This window comes from Anoplopoma fimbria, chromosome 12, assembly GCF_027596085.1.
Source record: "Anoplopoma fimbria isolate UVic2021 breed Golden Eagle Sablefish chromosome 12, Afim_UVic_2022, whole genome shotgun sequence".
Taxonomy (NCBI): domain Eukaryota; kingdom Metazoa; phylum Chordata; class Actinopteri; order Perciformes; family Anoplopomatidae; genus Anoplopoma; species Anoplopoma fimbria.
In genome coordinates, this window is record NC_072460.1 from 15,263,803 (window position 1) to 15,277,517 (window position 13,715).

The 13,715-nt window shown below is 39.4% G+C and overlaps 1 protein-coding gene across 1 annotated transcript in view; it reads left to right on the forward strand.

The window, feature by feature from the left end:
• LOC129099774 (nucleolar protein 4-like) overlaps positions 1–13,715 on the forward strand; it is a 127,336-nt gene that overhangs the window by 63,707 nt on the left and 49,914 nt on the right.

The following is a 13,715-nucleotide window of genomic DNA, read 5'->3' on the forward strand; positions in this document are numbered from 1 at the left end:
TTTTCTTAGTCTGTGGTGTTTACACCAAACACATGAAGAAATAGCTGAGTCTCAGCGCTGACTTTAGTTGAACTTTGGTTCATTTTGTTCACATTGTCTTTTCAACCTCCATCTCCTGATACCATAAACTACTTATTTTCTTTTAAATTAGTGGGTGTCTTCAATAAGGACAGAGACTCACATTTTCATTGCTATTGTCATTTGCATTGCTACCAAATGTTAATGTTCCATTTGGTGTCTTGTCATGCGTTCACCTGCTAAATGTTACTCTTAGATTCCCTCTCTTTTAGCTCTGTTTTTCTGGTCTCTACCAATCCCTGTAAGAAATATATTTTTACAGCTTTTTCTCTGAAGATGACGCTATGAGAGCGGCGAGAGTGAACCAGATCAGTACATTTGTGAGCCGTACAGATAAACAACAGAAGAAACTCACTATAAAGCTCTATGAAGCAGAGGGGAGCTGATCATTTTCTGCCAGGGGGTAATGCCATGATAAAACTCCTCAGCAGGGAGAGATTCAGAGATGCAGACAAAATCGAAGGAGAACTCAGATTGTATGGATCCCCATCTGAAGAGTTCAATTGAACCCAGAGGCTCAACTATAAAAGTGCTTCTGAATTCGGAGAGATGGCACCCAGCCCGTCGTGTGGTGAAGTCATCTAGCTCAATAAGTGTGTGTGTGTGTGTGTGTGTGTGTGTGTGTGTGTGTGTGTGTGTGTGTGTGTGTGTGTGTGTGTGTGTGTGTGTGTGTGTGTGTGTGTGTGTGTGTGTGTGTGTGTGTGTGTGTGTGTGTGTGTGTGCAGGATAACACACAGTCAGCAGCGGGCTTGGTATCCGACACAATGTAAGTTCTGTCTGAGGATGGGAACCATAGAGGGTAGAATAGCAGGTTTTCAAAGCAGCAGCAATTTTTATGTGAACCGTTGACATTGTGACCATGTAGCGGGCTTTCTTACGTATAAACTAAACCTAACCTAAGAAACAGAGTAAATGAGGAAACTTTTACAACTTGATGCTTCATCCATACACTCTTGTCACACTGTAGAAGCACATTTCAATCGCCACAAGAGTGATAACTTTTTTCATTTTCTGTAACCAGTTTAGCATCAACGTTTGGTGGGATTGGCAAGCTAACTAGCGGACAGCTGGTTAGATAGTTAGCTAACGGCCCCTCCTCCTCAGTCCCCACCGCTCCGCTGAAAGACAAGCTACCTAGCTAACTAGCCATCCATCTCCCGGGCTGCGACCGCTCTCTTGACGAACTGCGACCACACGAGCTGGGGCCCGACTGACGTGTGTTGTCACGATAAAAAACTAACAACAATCGCCATTTTCTTTTAAACTTGTTAAATGACCACTGAAAACAGTTAAATGTCCTTTCGACTCCTCTTTTGTTTCTATTAGACAGAGTGTCTAATAGAATTTTCTTAACATAGAAACAGAACAAGAAGTGGAGCAGGGAGACGGAAAACAATAATTGTTTATAAAACTCCTCCAGTCATGTGACTAGCCACTAGTCTTCCTCCTATATGTCTCTGTTCAATGAAGGTCAGTGGGAGCTTATTGATTGTGGCCAGCCGTCTCCTCTGTGCTGCATACTGTACAAGGCTTTTTATAACCTGACAGACAGACAGGACCACAGCCTGCTGACGCTGACAGACAGGCTTTATAGCTGCCTGCCTGCACAGGTTTTCTTTCTTCGTATTTGTTCACCATTTTGTACCCTGACTGTATCCGTCAGTCAGCCAAATCTTCTTGTCGATTTCGCCGTCCAATTCATTGCCTTTGTCTGCAGCCTACCGATGGTGCAGCAACAATTATTATTACTGTATGTGGGTTTCAGTGGTGAATCCCCCCCCCACCCTTTTACAGACACACACCTCCTCCTCATGGCTGGTTGTCTCAGCAATCAATATTCTGCAGTGGAGCTCCTCAGCCTGCACCCTGTTAATCCTTGCAGCATGTGTGTGTGTGTATGTGTCCCCGACCCGCTTGCTTCTTATCAATACCTTCACCTCTCTGTGTTCAGAAATGATCTTCTCCTCTTCCCTCCAGCCCTCATTGATCTCTGTGAGAGATGGATGCTATCAGATATAAGACGTTGTTGTTGGACAGAATGCCGAGTGGCTTTGTCATGTGGACTGACTGGCAGTTAGCGTTTTGAATTTTTCCTGCAGGGATAACAAGTGTAGGTCAGATTGATGCATGTTTCAAAAATGTCAGCGGTTGTATGTTGCTGCTCAGTACTGCCCACTTTAGCCTCTTTATGTTCTGGTATGCTCAATTGCTTTTTCATTGCTGCCTCACAGCAGGAGATAACAGTACTGAACCGTGATAATTGTGGCCAAACAGTGACGGCGGCGTCACGGTAAACTGATTTTTACGGTGACGATTGACGCGTGCAAGTGGCTCGCTATAAAGCTGCATTCGAACAGACTTCTTCAATGTGCTAGTGGTTTGCATGTTCTACTTCTGTCTCTGGGGGTTTCAGTTTCCTCCCACAGACCATAGACTTGTAGGTTTGGTTAATTGCACACCACATAGGTGTGAGAGTGAGTGGTTGTCTTTAAGGAGTGGGTGAAATGGAATATCTTCCATTTCATTCTATGTATTTTTTTTATTCAAACACAGTTGATGGATTAAATGAAAAAATGCTTTCAATAATAAACATAAAAATTTGTGCATAAAGCAGTTCTGCTCATTGATTTGCAATATTGTCCACAATGGCCTAAAACATAGAGAGATAGTGAAAGGGATAAATATCATGTATAAACGATGACTAAATATCTGATGGTCATTTTTATCGTCCGTTTATTGTAATTATCCTCACTTCAGACTGTAGACAAATCTGATTCTATTACACAAAATAATGTCCACTTTTTTTTCTGGCCAACAAAAGCCATGACTGGAGGTATTATGTTTTTAGATTGTCTGTCCGTCCATCCAACCCATTCTTATGAAAGCAATATCTTAGGAACGCCTTGAGTGATTTTCTTCAAGGCGGTAATTCTAGTTCCTTTGTTTTTTACTTTTTTTTGTTGTTGTTATTTACTGGATCCTGTCACCTCCGAAGGCCGTCCTTCAAATTCTAATCCGAGAAAGTCGATTTACTCTTTGGTTGAACTGTTCACAACACCTTGCCTTTTAAGGGTTCACAAGCCAGTTTGGAAGGGATGTCATTATATATGTATTTATTTAATATATACATTTATGCAGTTGTGAATATGTAATTACGTTCACAAGTCGAAACTGATTTTTTTATGCCTCACACGCACTTGTAGGTTTCAAATAAAACACGTTAACTTGCAGGATTGTTGTATGAGAGGTCTCTCGCTGCACATAAAAAGGACATAAAATGGTTCCACATCAACTCCAACACACATACACACACATCAGTCAATCACAGCACCTAACAGAGGGAATAACTCTGGGTAGATGATGGTGATGATGGTGATGGTGACCCGTAGTCCCAGTCTATTCTATTTAAAGAATCAGAATTCCACTGAAACAACATCATTATAATGAACATCCATCCTGGATCAGTTTCCTTGGAAACCAACAAACATGATTGCGAGGCCGGGAGAGCAAGTCAAAGAAAGGCGTATAGAGGGAGCGGGTCTTACTTTCTGTTGGGTGTACAATAAAAACATCTAAGAGTGCTGCAGCGAGGGTGCAGGCAGGGTGGAGTGGGAAGAAGGCGTTGGTGTGGGAGGAGCTGAGAGGAGGGGGCGTTTGGAAGAGATGGCAGGCTGATGATGGACTGAGGAGAGGGCAGCAGAAGACGGGGATGTAGTTGGCAGGGTAAAGGGATGGGGGGAGAGGAGAGGGGGAAGGGAGGTGGAAATAAAGGGGGATAAATGTGGAGGTGGGGTGGTGTGGGAGAGTGATGGGTGGGGGGAGGTAGGTAGGTGGAAGGATGCCAATTTGACAGCTATAGGGAGGCTTCAGGGTCCAGCTCTGCACCACCACTGCCTGTAAAACAAAGAGAACAAAGAGGCTGAGCAGAGTAAGAACCACACCAACCCCCCAACTCCTTTGTGGAGGGGGGCACTTTAATTGATTTTCTTAATGATATTCATTTCACAATGCTGCACTGAGGACACACTAGGATCAGAATGAGAGTTTGAATACTAAAGTAGCACTAAAAACAATATGTGATGCACGTCTATAGTGTTACAGGAGAGAAATTAGTCTAAAATTACTTATTATTATTGTTGTTGTCTTTAAAAATGGAGTCAGTCCAGAGGAACTCCAAGGTGCTCTGCCATTTGAAAGAAGAAACTTGGTATTCAGACCGAAGTTAATATTAAGTTGCAAACATGTTCCATTTTAAGGAATGTTATTCTACTGCTTCGCCCCAGCATTTTGGCACTGTCTAATATGTTGAGAAAATAAAAATAATAATATTAAGTCAACAATGATTCCAAATTGAAGCATTATCAGTGTCAGCATGCATTACACCTCTGCTTTTTAAGTTATTTAATAATAAATGGACTGTTCGTAAAAAACCTTTGTACTGAAATGAGTGGATTCTTCAGTACACAGGAATTAATAAACTAGTTTTGAACATTTTATAGACTTAACAATTAACCAAAAAATGTTTTTTGGAAACTGAAAACAGCCTGTATTGTATGTTATCATCAGCTCTGTACCTTTGTTCTATTATTGAGTTTCCCCACATACTAAATAATCATGGTTGGCTGATTTGTTACGTTTGCTCTGAGCTTCTCCAGTAAAACATCATCTCTCAGTGTGTTATTTGTATTGGCAAAGAGGCTTCACGGCCCTCCAGTGGCTCCATCTGTGGGGAAGCAGAAGTTGAAGGAGTGGGTGGAACAAGTTGGAGAGCTTATTACTTTTGACAGAAAATAGAAGAAATATTACATTTGTTTGATACTTACACTTAGCAATAATGCCTTGGCCTGGAGCTCTTGTACAGGACTAAAAGGTAACAAAAAATAAAGTCAGGAAAAGTCTAAGAATATATCTTCTTTAATGTGGTTGAACCTTAAAATTAGGTTTTACGTCTTCGGAACTCATCTCCTCATAATCCCCCTAGTAATGCGTTGATGACATCAGAAGGAGGATGAATCAGCAAAAGGAGAAGGTGATCAGGGAGGAGAGCATAAAATAAGTAGTGGAAAGATGGTAGTTTGGACAGAAGAAGTAGGTGGAAGGATGTGATTGTGGAGTAGGTGATGGAGGACAAATGGAAGGAGATAGGAGAAGTAAGTTGTCGTTGGAAAAAAGATGAGCATAAAGGGAAAGAGCTGTTTCCTTCCGTCCATCCGGTGGCTAACCTGATTAGCTTAGCCATGCTATTGGACCAGATCCGGCTGCTCTGGAAACACAAACAATCGATGCACTTATATATACTCAGTTACAAACATGTACAAAATGCACATGCACTGCCTTACAGTAATGTGTAGACTTTTAATGCTCTGCTGAACTGCTATCTGTTTGAATGGGTGAATGGCATGCAGTGTTAAAGCCCTTTGAGTGGTCAGAAGCCTAGAAAGACTGTACAACTACAAGTCCATTCACCATTAACCATTACATATATGCCTCGTTTTCACAATGCAATTCTGTCTGCCACTGGGCTCAATTCTTTGTAACTAGTTTTACTCTGCCTTTTCATTGCACCGAAGGGGTTTCTAGTTCAAATCTCTTTTCTTTGGTTTGCACAGTAGCCACGGTTGTGCCAAGAACGTAACCCACAATTAGTGAAACTCTTGCGAGATAGTTGATGGTAGGCATAGATATCAAATGATTAAGGTAAGGCACTCGCCTTGAATGATTATTTGTTAGACATTGACCTGAATTGAATGGTTAAGGTTAGGATAGGTTGTGGGACATCAAGTCTCTAAAGAGTTTGCACATGATTTTGCAACTTGTGGGTAACCATCTTCACACAACAAGTGGCCAGTCTGCTAGCGTAAGCCATGATGGTAAACACTAAAAAGAAAATTAAACCAGAAAATAAACCAGATATCTATGTTTATTTCTAGCTGCTAGCGTGGCTGCAACTGTTTGCTAACATGTTCACCATATAACTCAAAAGGTGATGATGTGTCAATGTTGTCTTCACAACTTGTTTCCACTAAAAAGGTCAGTTACTGCAGGTTTAAAATAATTATCAAAGTACGTGTCAAGTTGACTAAAAACTTCCAAGCCACTTCTCTCAACAGTGTTCACTGCATAATACTGTTTGAGGAGTGTGTACATAAAGTACGTTCTGTCACTGATTCTCTTGAGAGAGAGAGAGAGAGGGAGAGAGAGAGAAAAAAGTGTGTTATTGAGATAATCTATCGAGCAGGAACACTGCTGTTCATCTGTATGCAGATTAGGACCGCTCATTACGAAGACCATTAATAAACAACACACACACACATTAAAAAGACTTTAGCTGACTGAGGTAAAATATAGAAAAGGACAAGAAAGAGAGGGGGTGAGCTGGAAGAGAAGATTTCCAACAGAAACCAATAGGATGTTAGAGTAATGCCTTACTGAATAGGTGTTACTTCACCCTGCTAAATATTTTAGTTGTTTTGCGGTTTCATTTGCTTAAGAAAGTCAAAATAGATCACAGTGTGTGTGTCTGCGTTAATGAAGGAACATATGCAACAGTGCAACAATGTGGCTCACTGATGTGTTTTGATTTGGACAGCAACGGAGCTCTACGGCAAATAGGAAGAGGATATAACATGGGATTTGTTAACACTAACCAACAGCCTTGTCGTCTAACACACTGATGATGAAACACAGCGAGTGATGAATCTCACTTCACCCCCTTTTTTTAGGATTACAGCAAAACTACTGATTTTCATGACACTTGGTGGGAGGGTCTAGCATGGGCCAAGGAAGAACCCATTACATTTTTAAGGAGATCTTAATCAATGGGATGCTCTGAAGTGAAGACACAACAGCAGCAGGGTTTTTAACCTCGGCACAACCTGCCTAGAGAGAAAAAGGATTAAGGGTGAGAGGCAACTGACGCTTGTAAAGAGGAGCGACTGTTGATGCATTATTGTAATAAAATTAATCAAATGTTTGTGCAGGTTTGGCAAGGCAGTAGTTGAGTCATGATGGTGCTTGGTGGAGCAGATGTAGGGCCTTGAAAAGGTCGCAGCCCAGGGGGCCCTGGTGCATCCTTTCACCCAATATTTTTCACGGTTGGAAACGGCCTTGCCAGAGGTCTGCGCTCTCCCAGTGCCATTCTAGTTGGTTTGTTTGTCTGTTTGTCAGCAGGATAACTGAAAAAGACTACTGGCCTAATTTAATAATACTAGGCGGAATGGTGTAGCATGGGTCCATGGGAGTACAGGTTATATTTTTGAGCGTTACCGAATCATAGGGGGGATACACACATTATTTTTTAAATTGCCTAAGCTTAGGTTTGCACTATCCGAGTGCCCTTTTACTTTTAAACATGCAAATAAGAGACTTAGTTGATAAGAATTATCAAGTTTGGCGCATTTCTCTGGGTATTGAAAATTGTTCAATTTAGTTACCAGAAATGACCAACATTCTCTAAATAATTAAATAATAATAATAATAAATAATCTAAAAAATTTGTACTTTAAATGAATTTAAATCAGAAATGACTTCCCTACAATGTGACAAGAGAACAACTTCACCATGCCAAAACATTCCTCTATGCTTAAAGAAATCTCCTGCTGGATTCTGGCCACAGCAAATGACCTCAGAAAAGTTGACTTTCTCTTTCACAGCACCAAAGAAGATGAGCCTCCTCAAGACTTTATCAGCCCTCGTTTTCCAAGAGTCTTTATGAAAAGTGTAGTCAGAAAGATTTACCGTTAGATAGCTTCCACAGGTCTAATATGAATCTTATGTTCTTCAGTCCTCCAGCACCAGGACAAAGAGATGAGACCTAACCAGTGATTATGGCATTGAGATTATGTGGTAATTGAAAATGAGGTAATGTGAGCTGCTGATGATAGTAAATGAAAAGGAATTAAGAGTAGATTGAAATAAGGTCTCATTTGATCATTTGTCAGAGTTGATTCATGTGCTCGGCTGTGGTGAATTAACAGCCTCAGAATAGTCTCCAAGCTGATTAACATGCCGAGCTGTAAGTTCAAGGACTCGCTCATAAACTTGTGTCTTTGTAACAGGACCGGAATGTGAGCCCTGGAAATCTTGAGTTTTTCTCTTTTCTTTCGTCCTGGAATTATATTTAGCTCTGAGGAAGTATTAGCGACAGTCTAAAACACAGCTTTGTTTCTTGGGCACATTAGGTCTCTGAACATTGTTTCAGAGAAAAATACTGGGAACTGTTGAAGCTAAATATCGGCTGATTCAATTGAAGAATTCTAATAACGCATTAAAACCTGCAGCTGACGTTTTTTCACATTAAAACGTGATGAGGCACAAATAAGTGGGTGACACAGTGACGTTCAATGTGGACTGAGTAAATGTCAGCTCTCTGAATAGCCTGGGTGTTCACAGACCTACATTCATGCCACCAGGTACTGTCAGTGTGTGAAGTCTCATACTGCCTGAATGCAACAAGGAAGCTAATCCAGTGTGACAAACCCAGGGAAACTCCTCCTCTGACAACTCTCTTTAATGGACAGATATGGGTCAGTGCTGCCACATGGACTCACTACAGGAGATACAGCAAGAGTTGAATGTACACAACCGTCTTTTTTTTCTTTAACAGGAAGCTGGAATCCCCGGCAGTAGTTCATTCTTATAGATAGATAGATAGATAGATAGATAGATAGATAGATAGATAGATAGATAGATAGATAGATAGATAGATAGATAGATATCTCTTTATTGAAGTATGTGGGTGTTGCAGCAGCTCAAGTACAGAGAAACAGATTAAGATAATAAATAAAACATATTATACAATAAAATAAAGATAAAAATGTACAGTGGCAACAATAAGAGCACAGATAAAGGTTTTCTGTTGATTTAAAGAGAAACATCCAATTTTAGCTGTTTATGTTGCTTAGAGAGAAGACATAACATTAAGTAATTATAAAAAAAAATATTTGTTAATAATTACCAAATGATTTGTAAACCTTTAAGAGATCATTTGTTAACAATCTATAAACATTAATATTATAAAGTTGCAACTCAGGATCAGGATACTTTTGTTAAATGCTAAATAAATACTTTTGTAAAGAATCTATAAACAGTATGACTCTTTAAAATGTTAAAATTAACATTATTTACATAGCTTAAACTTATATGGTCAATGGTTAATAATTGGTTTCAGGTCTATTTATGTAATGTTTAAAAATATGTACAGATCTGTAAATCATTTGTTAATAATTAACTTATAATATATTGTTTATCAAATGTTAATAATCTGTGCAACCACAAACTGTTAAGAAATAGTTTACTTGCATAATCAGAAAGTAATTGTTATTGTCTCTTATCAGCTTTAATAAAATATATGATGTATAAACTAATTATTTCATATTACACAATCATTTATAATAATTATATTATTTTGATGACAAAGTAATATAGATTGTAGCATCATTAATGGTTGGTAAACATTATTAATCATCTATTTATTGTTTGTTATAGTTTAGTCAACTATCAATATAGTTTAGTCAACTATCAATGTATAATGTATTAATGATGGCTATTATAAAGTAGAAGTTGGGATATATAAGATTACATTTTTTAAATGTCCAAATGGTATTAGTGACTTGATTTTAAGGAGCTGCTGTATTTTGTTCAAGGTGACAGGTGTACTAAAATGAAAAGCTTTTTTTACAGACAGTAGAGCCTGTCTGATAAAACCCATCTTAGTGACGAAACAAGTCTGAAAGGTAATATGGTAATTTTCCACAGAGGGTTTTAGTGATAAAAAGATCCAAGTGAGTTTCACGTCTCTCTTGGAGAAAAGACCACCCAACCCTATCATATAAAATATAATGATGAGTACCGTAGACATCACTGGTAATAAATCTCATGGCAGAGCAGAAACTTAAGAGCTGAAAAGGATGCGTGCCTATAAATCACGTTATTGTTGTCCGAGACTGACATGAAAACTGCCTCAACAGCCCTTTTCTACATAACATGGGGAAAAATGGTTTTATTTCTGCACAGCCAACCTTTTGCCTTTTTGTCTTTACTCTTACAGCATGTTTTTTCAAATGAAAAAAAATGCACATTAACAAAGGTGTCACCAAACACTGTTAAATAAGGAGGGTGCAACATATCAAACTGAATACTCCTGATCAGGAGAAAAAATGATAAATATAACAAATGTCGTCTGTGTCACTAGCCATTTTTTAAGGCAATTTCGCAAAGGTTACAAGTGTTAAAATGCAACTCACTGTTGCTACTCTGCATGCCTAACCCTAATTGTAAAAAAGCTTCTTATTTTAAAGCTGGCCCTGCTCAGGGGAAAAGATTAACTAACCCACCCCCAAACCTCTACGTGAACCTAATGACCTCCCAGATGCCCCTGCCCACCTCCCTGCCAAACTGTGCTCCCATGATCCCCAGTGCTACATTAGTATGTTGCATTGGGGATCATGATATATTGTCGTTGCTAATTTTCTTTATTAGCGCGAATAGTTTTGACATTTTCAGTGTGGCAGAGGTGATACCATCCTGATTATGTGCACACACATGCATGTGTACTGTCCTGGACGATGTTTGTTCCAAAAGTTCACAGAAGTAGCATATCACATGACGTGGTTAAGCTGTTTGAGACTGAAAATATGACCAAAATGCTGATACACTAAATGTCTTGTAAAACAATTAGGTTCTTCTTGCAGAATAAAATTTACACACATTAAGATCTCCTTCTGCTTTTGAGGTATTTCAAAATTATTAAAAAAAATAGTTATATTTTATGTAATCCCCTCTCTTACACTTTCATGAGACATAGACTATCCTGTTTTAAGATAATTTATTTGAATAATTTTATTTGAAATATTGTATTTGTTTTAAGTTTGTGTGTATGTGTGGGTTCGTTGGGGGGGTTGCTTAAATAGGCTTTAAAAAGATTCAACTTCGTTATTTCCTTACTTTTCACCATTTGTAAACAAACGCACAGTAGTGTTGTGATGAGCTTCAGGCACACATGTTCATAAACACCAGCTGTCGAAATATAAAACTACTTTAAAACTATGGGATAAAAGACCAATAAGGACCCTATGTTCGATATGATTGATCGCAGAAAATTCTGTTTTCTTTAATGATTCTTTATTTGTTATTTTGTTGTGGTGGCAAAAACGTTATCATAGAAAACTCCGTGACGCTTTTTCACTTCACAAAACTTCACAAAGACAAATGATGTAACTTCATCATCACTCGGTCAGTGTCAGCGACAGACTTCTGATCTTAAATGGCTAGCTCGCCGTTGTTGGGGTCCAGTTAAAAACAGACTGCTCTTTTGGCAGCGGTGTTCCCGGTGCACTGTGCTGATTACGATGCAACGCCACCTTGTTAGAAAATTGTATTTTCCGTCTTGAGTTTTGACGCTCGCTGGAGGCAGGAAGAAATTTGACGCAGGTGGCCACCTTGTAAGTCTCTATGCAGGAAAAACCTTGCATATAAGTAGAAAATTAGAGCTAATAACACACCTCTGTCTTGTATGTAAATGCCCACCGAAACCATTTGTGTAATGTATTAGGTATTGAATGGTATATGGGTAAAATGTATATAGACTATGTAAATATACATGAATATAAATTTATTTTTATTTAGCTTCATATGTGCGTCTGTTTTCATTACCTCTGTTTCTCAGTCACTCTTGTTGCAGAGCAGGTCTCATTATTATTTGCAACATTTATCTCACTGTCACAGGTAGGCTGTTGAATTATGCATCGCATGTATTTAAAATAGGGCCGTCAGTCCACCTGTCTGTTAAACTATCTCTCTTTTTATGTGAGAACTTTCAGAGCAGCAGCAGTCATGACAAGAGCATTTTACTGCATCTTAGCTCCGGTGTCATAGAGGTCTTTGCTCATTCATTAATCTTTTCTGTGTTTGTGTGCGTACCCGTGTGTGTAATAAAACACGATTTTAGCACTCAGGACCTCATTACCGAGAGTGCAGGTCTCCTTAGATGCTGATAACAGCTATAGAGGTATATATGTGTGTGTGTGTGTGTGTGTGTGTGTGTGTGTGTGTGTGTGTGTGTGTGTGTGTGTGTGTGTGTGTGTGTGTGTGTGTGTGTGTGTGTGTGTGTGTCTGTCTGTGTCTGTGTGTGTGTGTCTGTGTGTCTGTGTCTGTCTGTCTGTCTGTGTCTGTGTGTGTGTGTGTGTGTGTGTCTGTCTCTGTGTCTGTCTCTGTGTGTGTGTGTGTGTGTGTGTGTGTGTGTGTGTGTCTCTGTGTGTGTGTGTGTGTGTGTGTGTGTGTGTGTGTGTGTGTGTGTGTGTGTCTCTGTCTGTGTCTCTGTGTGTGTGTGTGTGTGTGTGCGTATGCTTTCCATATACTGCTACTCCAGGTTCAAGCCCCAGTCCAAGATAACATGCAGATTTTTTGTAGTTGAGTCACGTTGGGAGTGAGGGGGTTATGGAGTGTCTGTATTTGTTTTGAGGTGTGTTGAGGGACAATGATAAGAACTTGTGTCTAAGTTATATTTTAAAACGTTATGGGACTCTGACTCTTTTATGTCATCAAAGAACACTGAAAATTCCCATTTTTTTGAAAGACAGTTCAAAAGACTTGGTGCGGTACTGACTTATATACATGTTTGTGGTTTGTTCTGATATTTAAGGCACTTCAAAATTGGCTTGTCTTCTAAGAAGCGGAGGTTGTCGCCTGGTTTTTCCATTGTCTTATTTTACCTCTAAGATAAACTCAATGCAGCTGATCTACTAGTCACTAAATCTATTTCATGACCGCTTTCATGCTTAGCTTTTGGAAGCTTGTGACTGGCAAAATTAATTTTTGCCAGTATTTTTTAAACAGATGAAAAAGAGTGTGAGGAGGAAGGAAGACGGCTCTGAGTTTAGTGGTAAAACATCTCAGTGTGATGTTCCTGCTCCCTGCACTGCCTGCAGGTGCTGCACACTGAGCAGCATGTTATGTTTGATTTGCCTGCCTGCCGTTTCTCTGCCTCGTGTTTCTTGTTTCCTCTGATGTTTGGGTTAAACCGGCGTAGCAGCTGTCATGGCTGCTCCCATGGATGCTGACTCTGACAAAGCAGAGAAAAGAGAGATTAAATATGGCTCAAAACAGCTTCATTCATGAAAAGGCGGTTAATCTGAGTTTAGGTGGCTTTACAGAACCTATCTTCTAATAGAAATGAGAGTATTGGTAATTTAGGCTTTCCCTCCTTTTCTATGAATTCTTCTTTAGGTGTCTTCCACTCATGTCTACTTGTTCTTAGTGGTTGATGAGGCTGTATAATTTTAGTAACCTAGTGAGGAAGCATTTTTATTTCATGTCATCATCTACACACACTTAACAGAACATATTCCTCTCTCTCTCCCCTTTCAGTAGAGTGCTGCAGGGAAGACGTATAGGCCAACCAAAAAGTTAGAAGGGCCCTTTTTCCATTAGTTGAAAAGCCAAAGGGACTTTTGAATTATTGCAGAAAATAAACTCTGTTGCAAACAAAAGATTATGATACTTACAGGTTTTTTTCAGCAACTTCATAAATGAACTCCACTTTTTCCTGATGTTTGAAGCGTAAATGCAATTGCCAGAAGTAAAAAGCTAATGTCAGGTCACATGACTTCACGTCAGCACCAGGAAGCTAAAGTCAATAT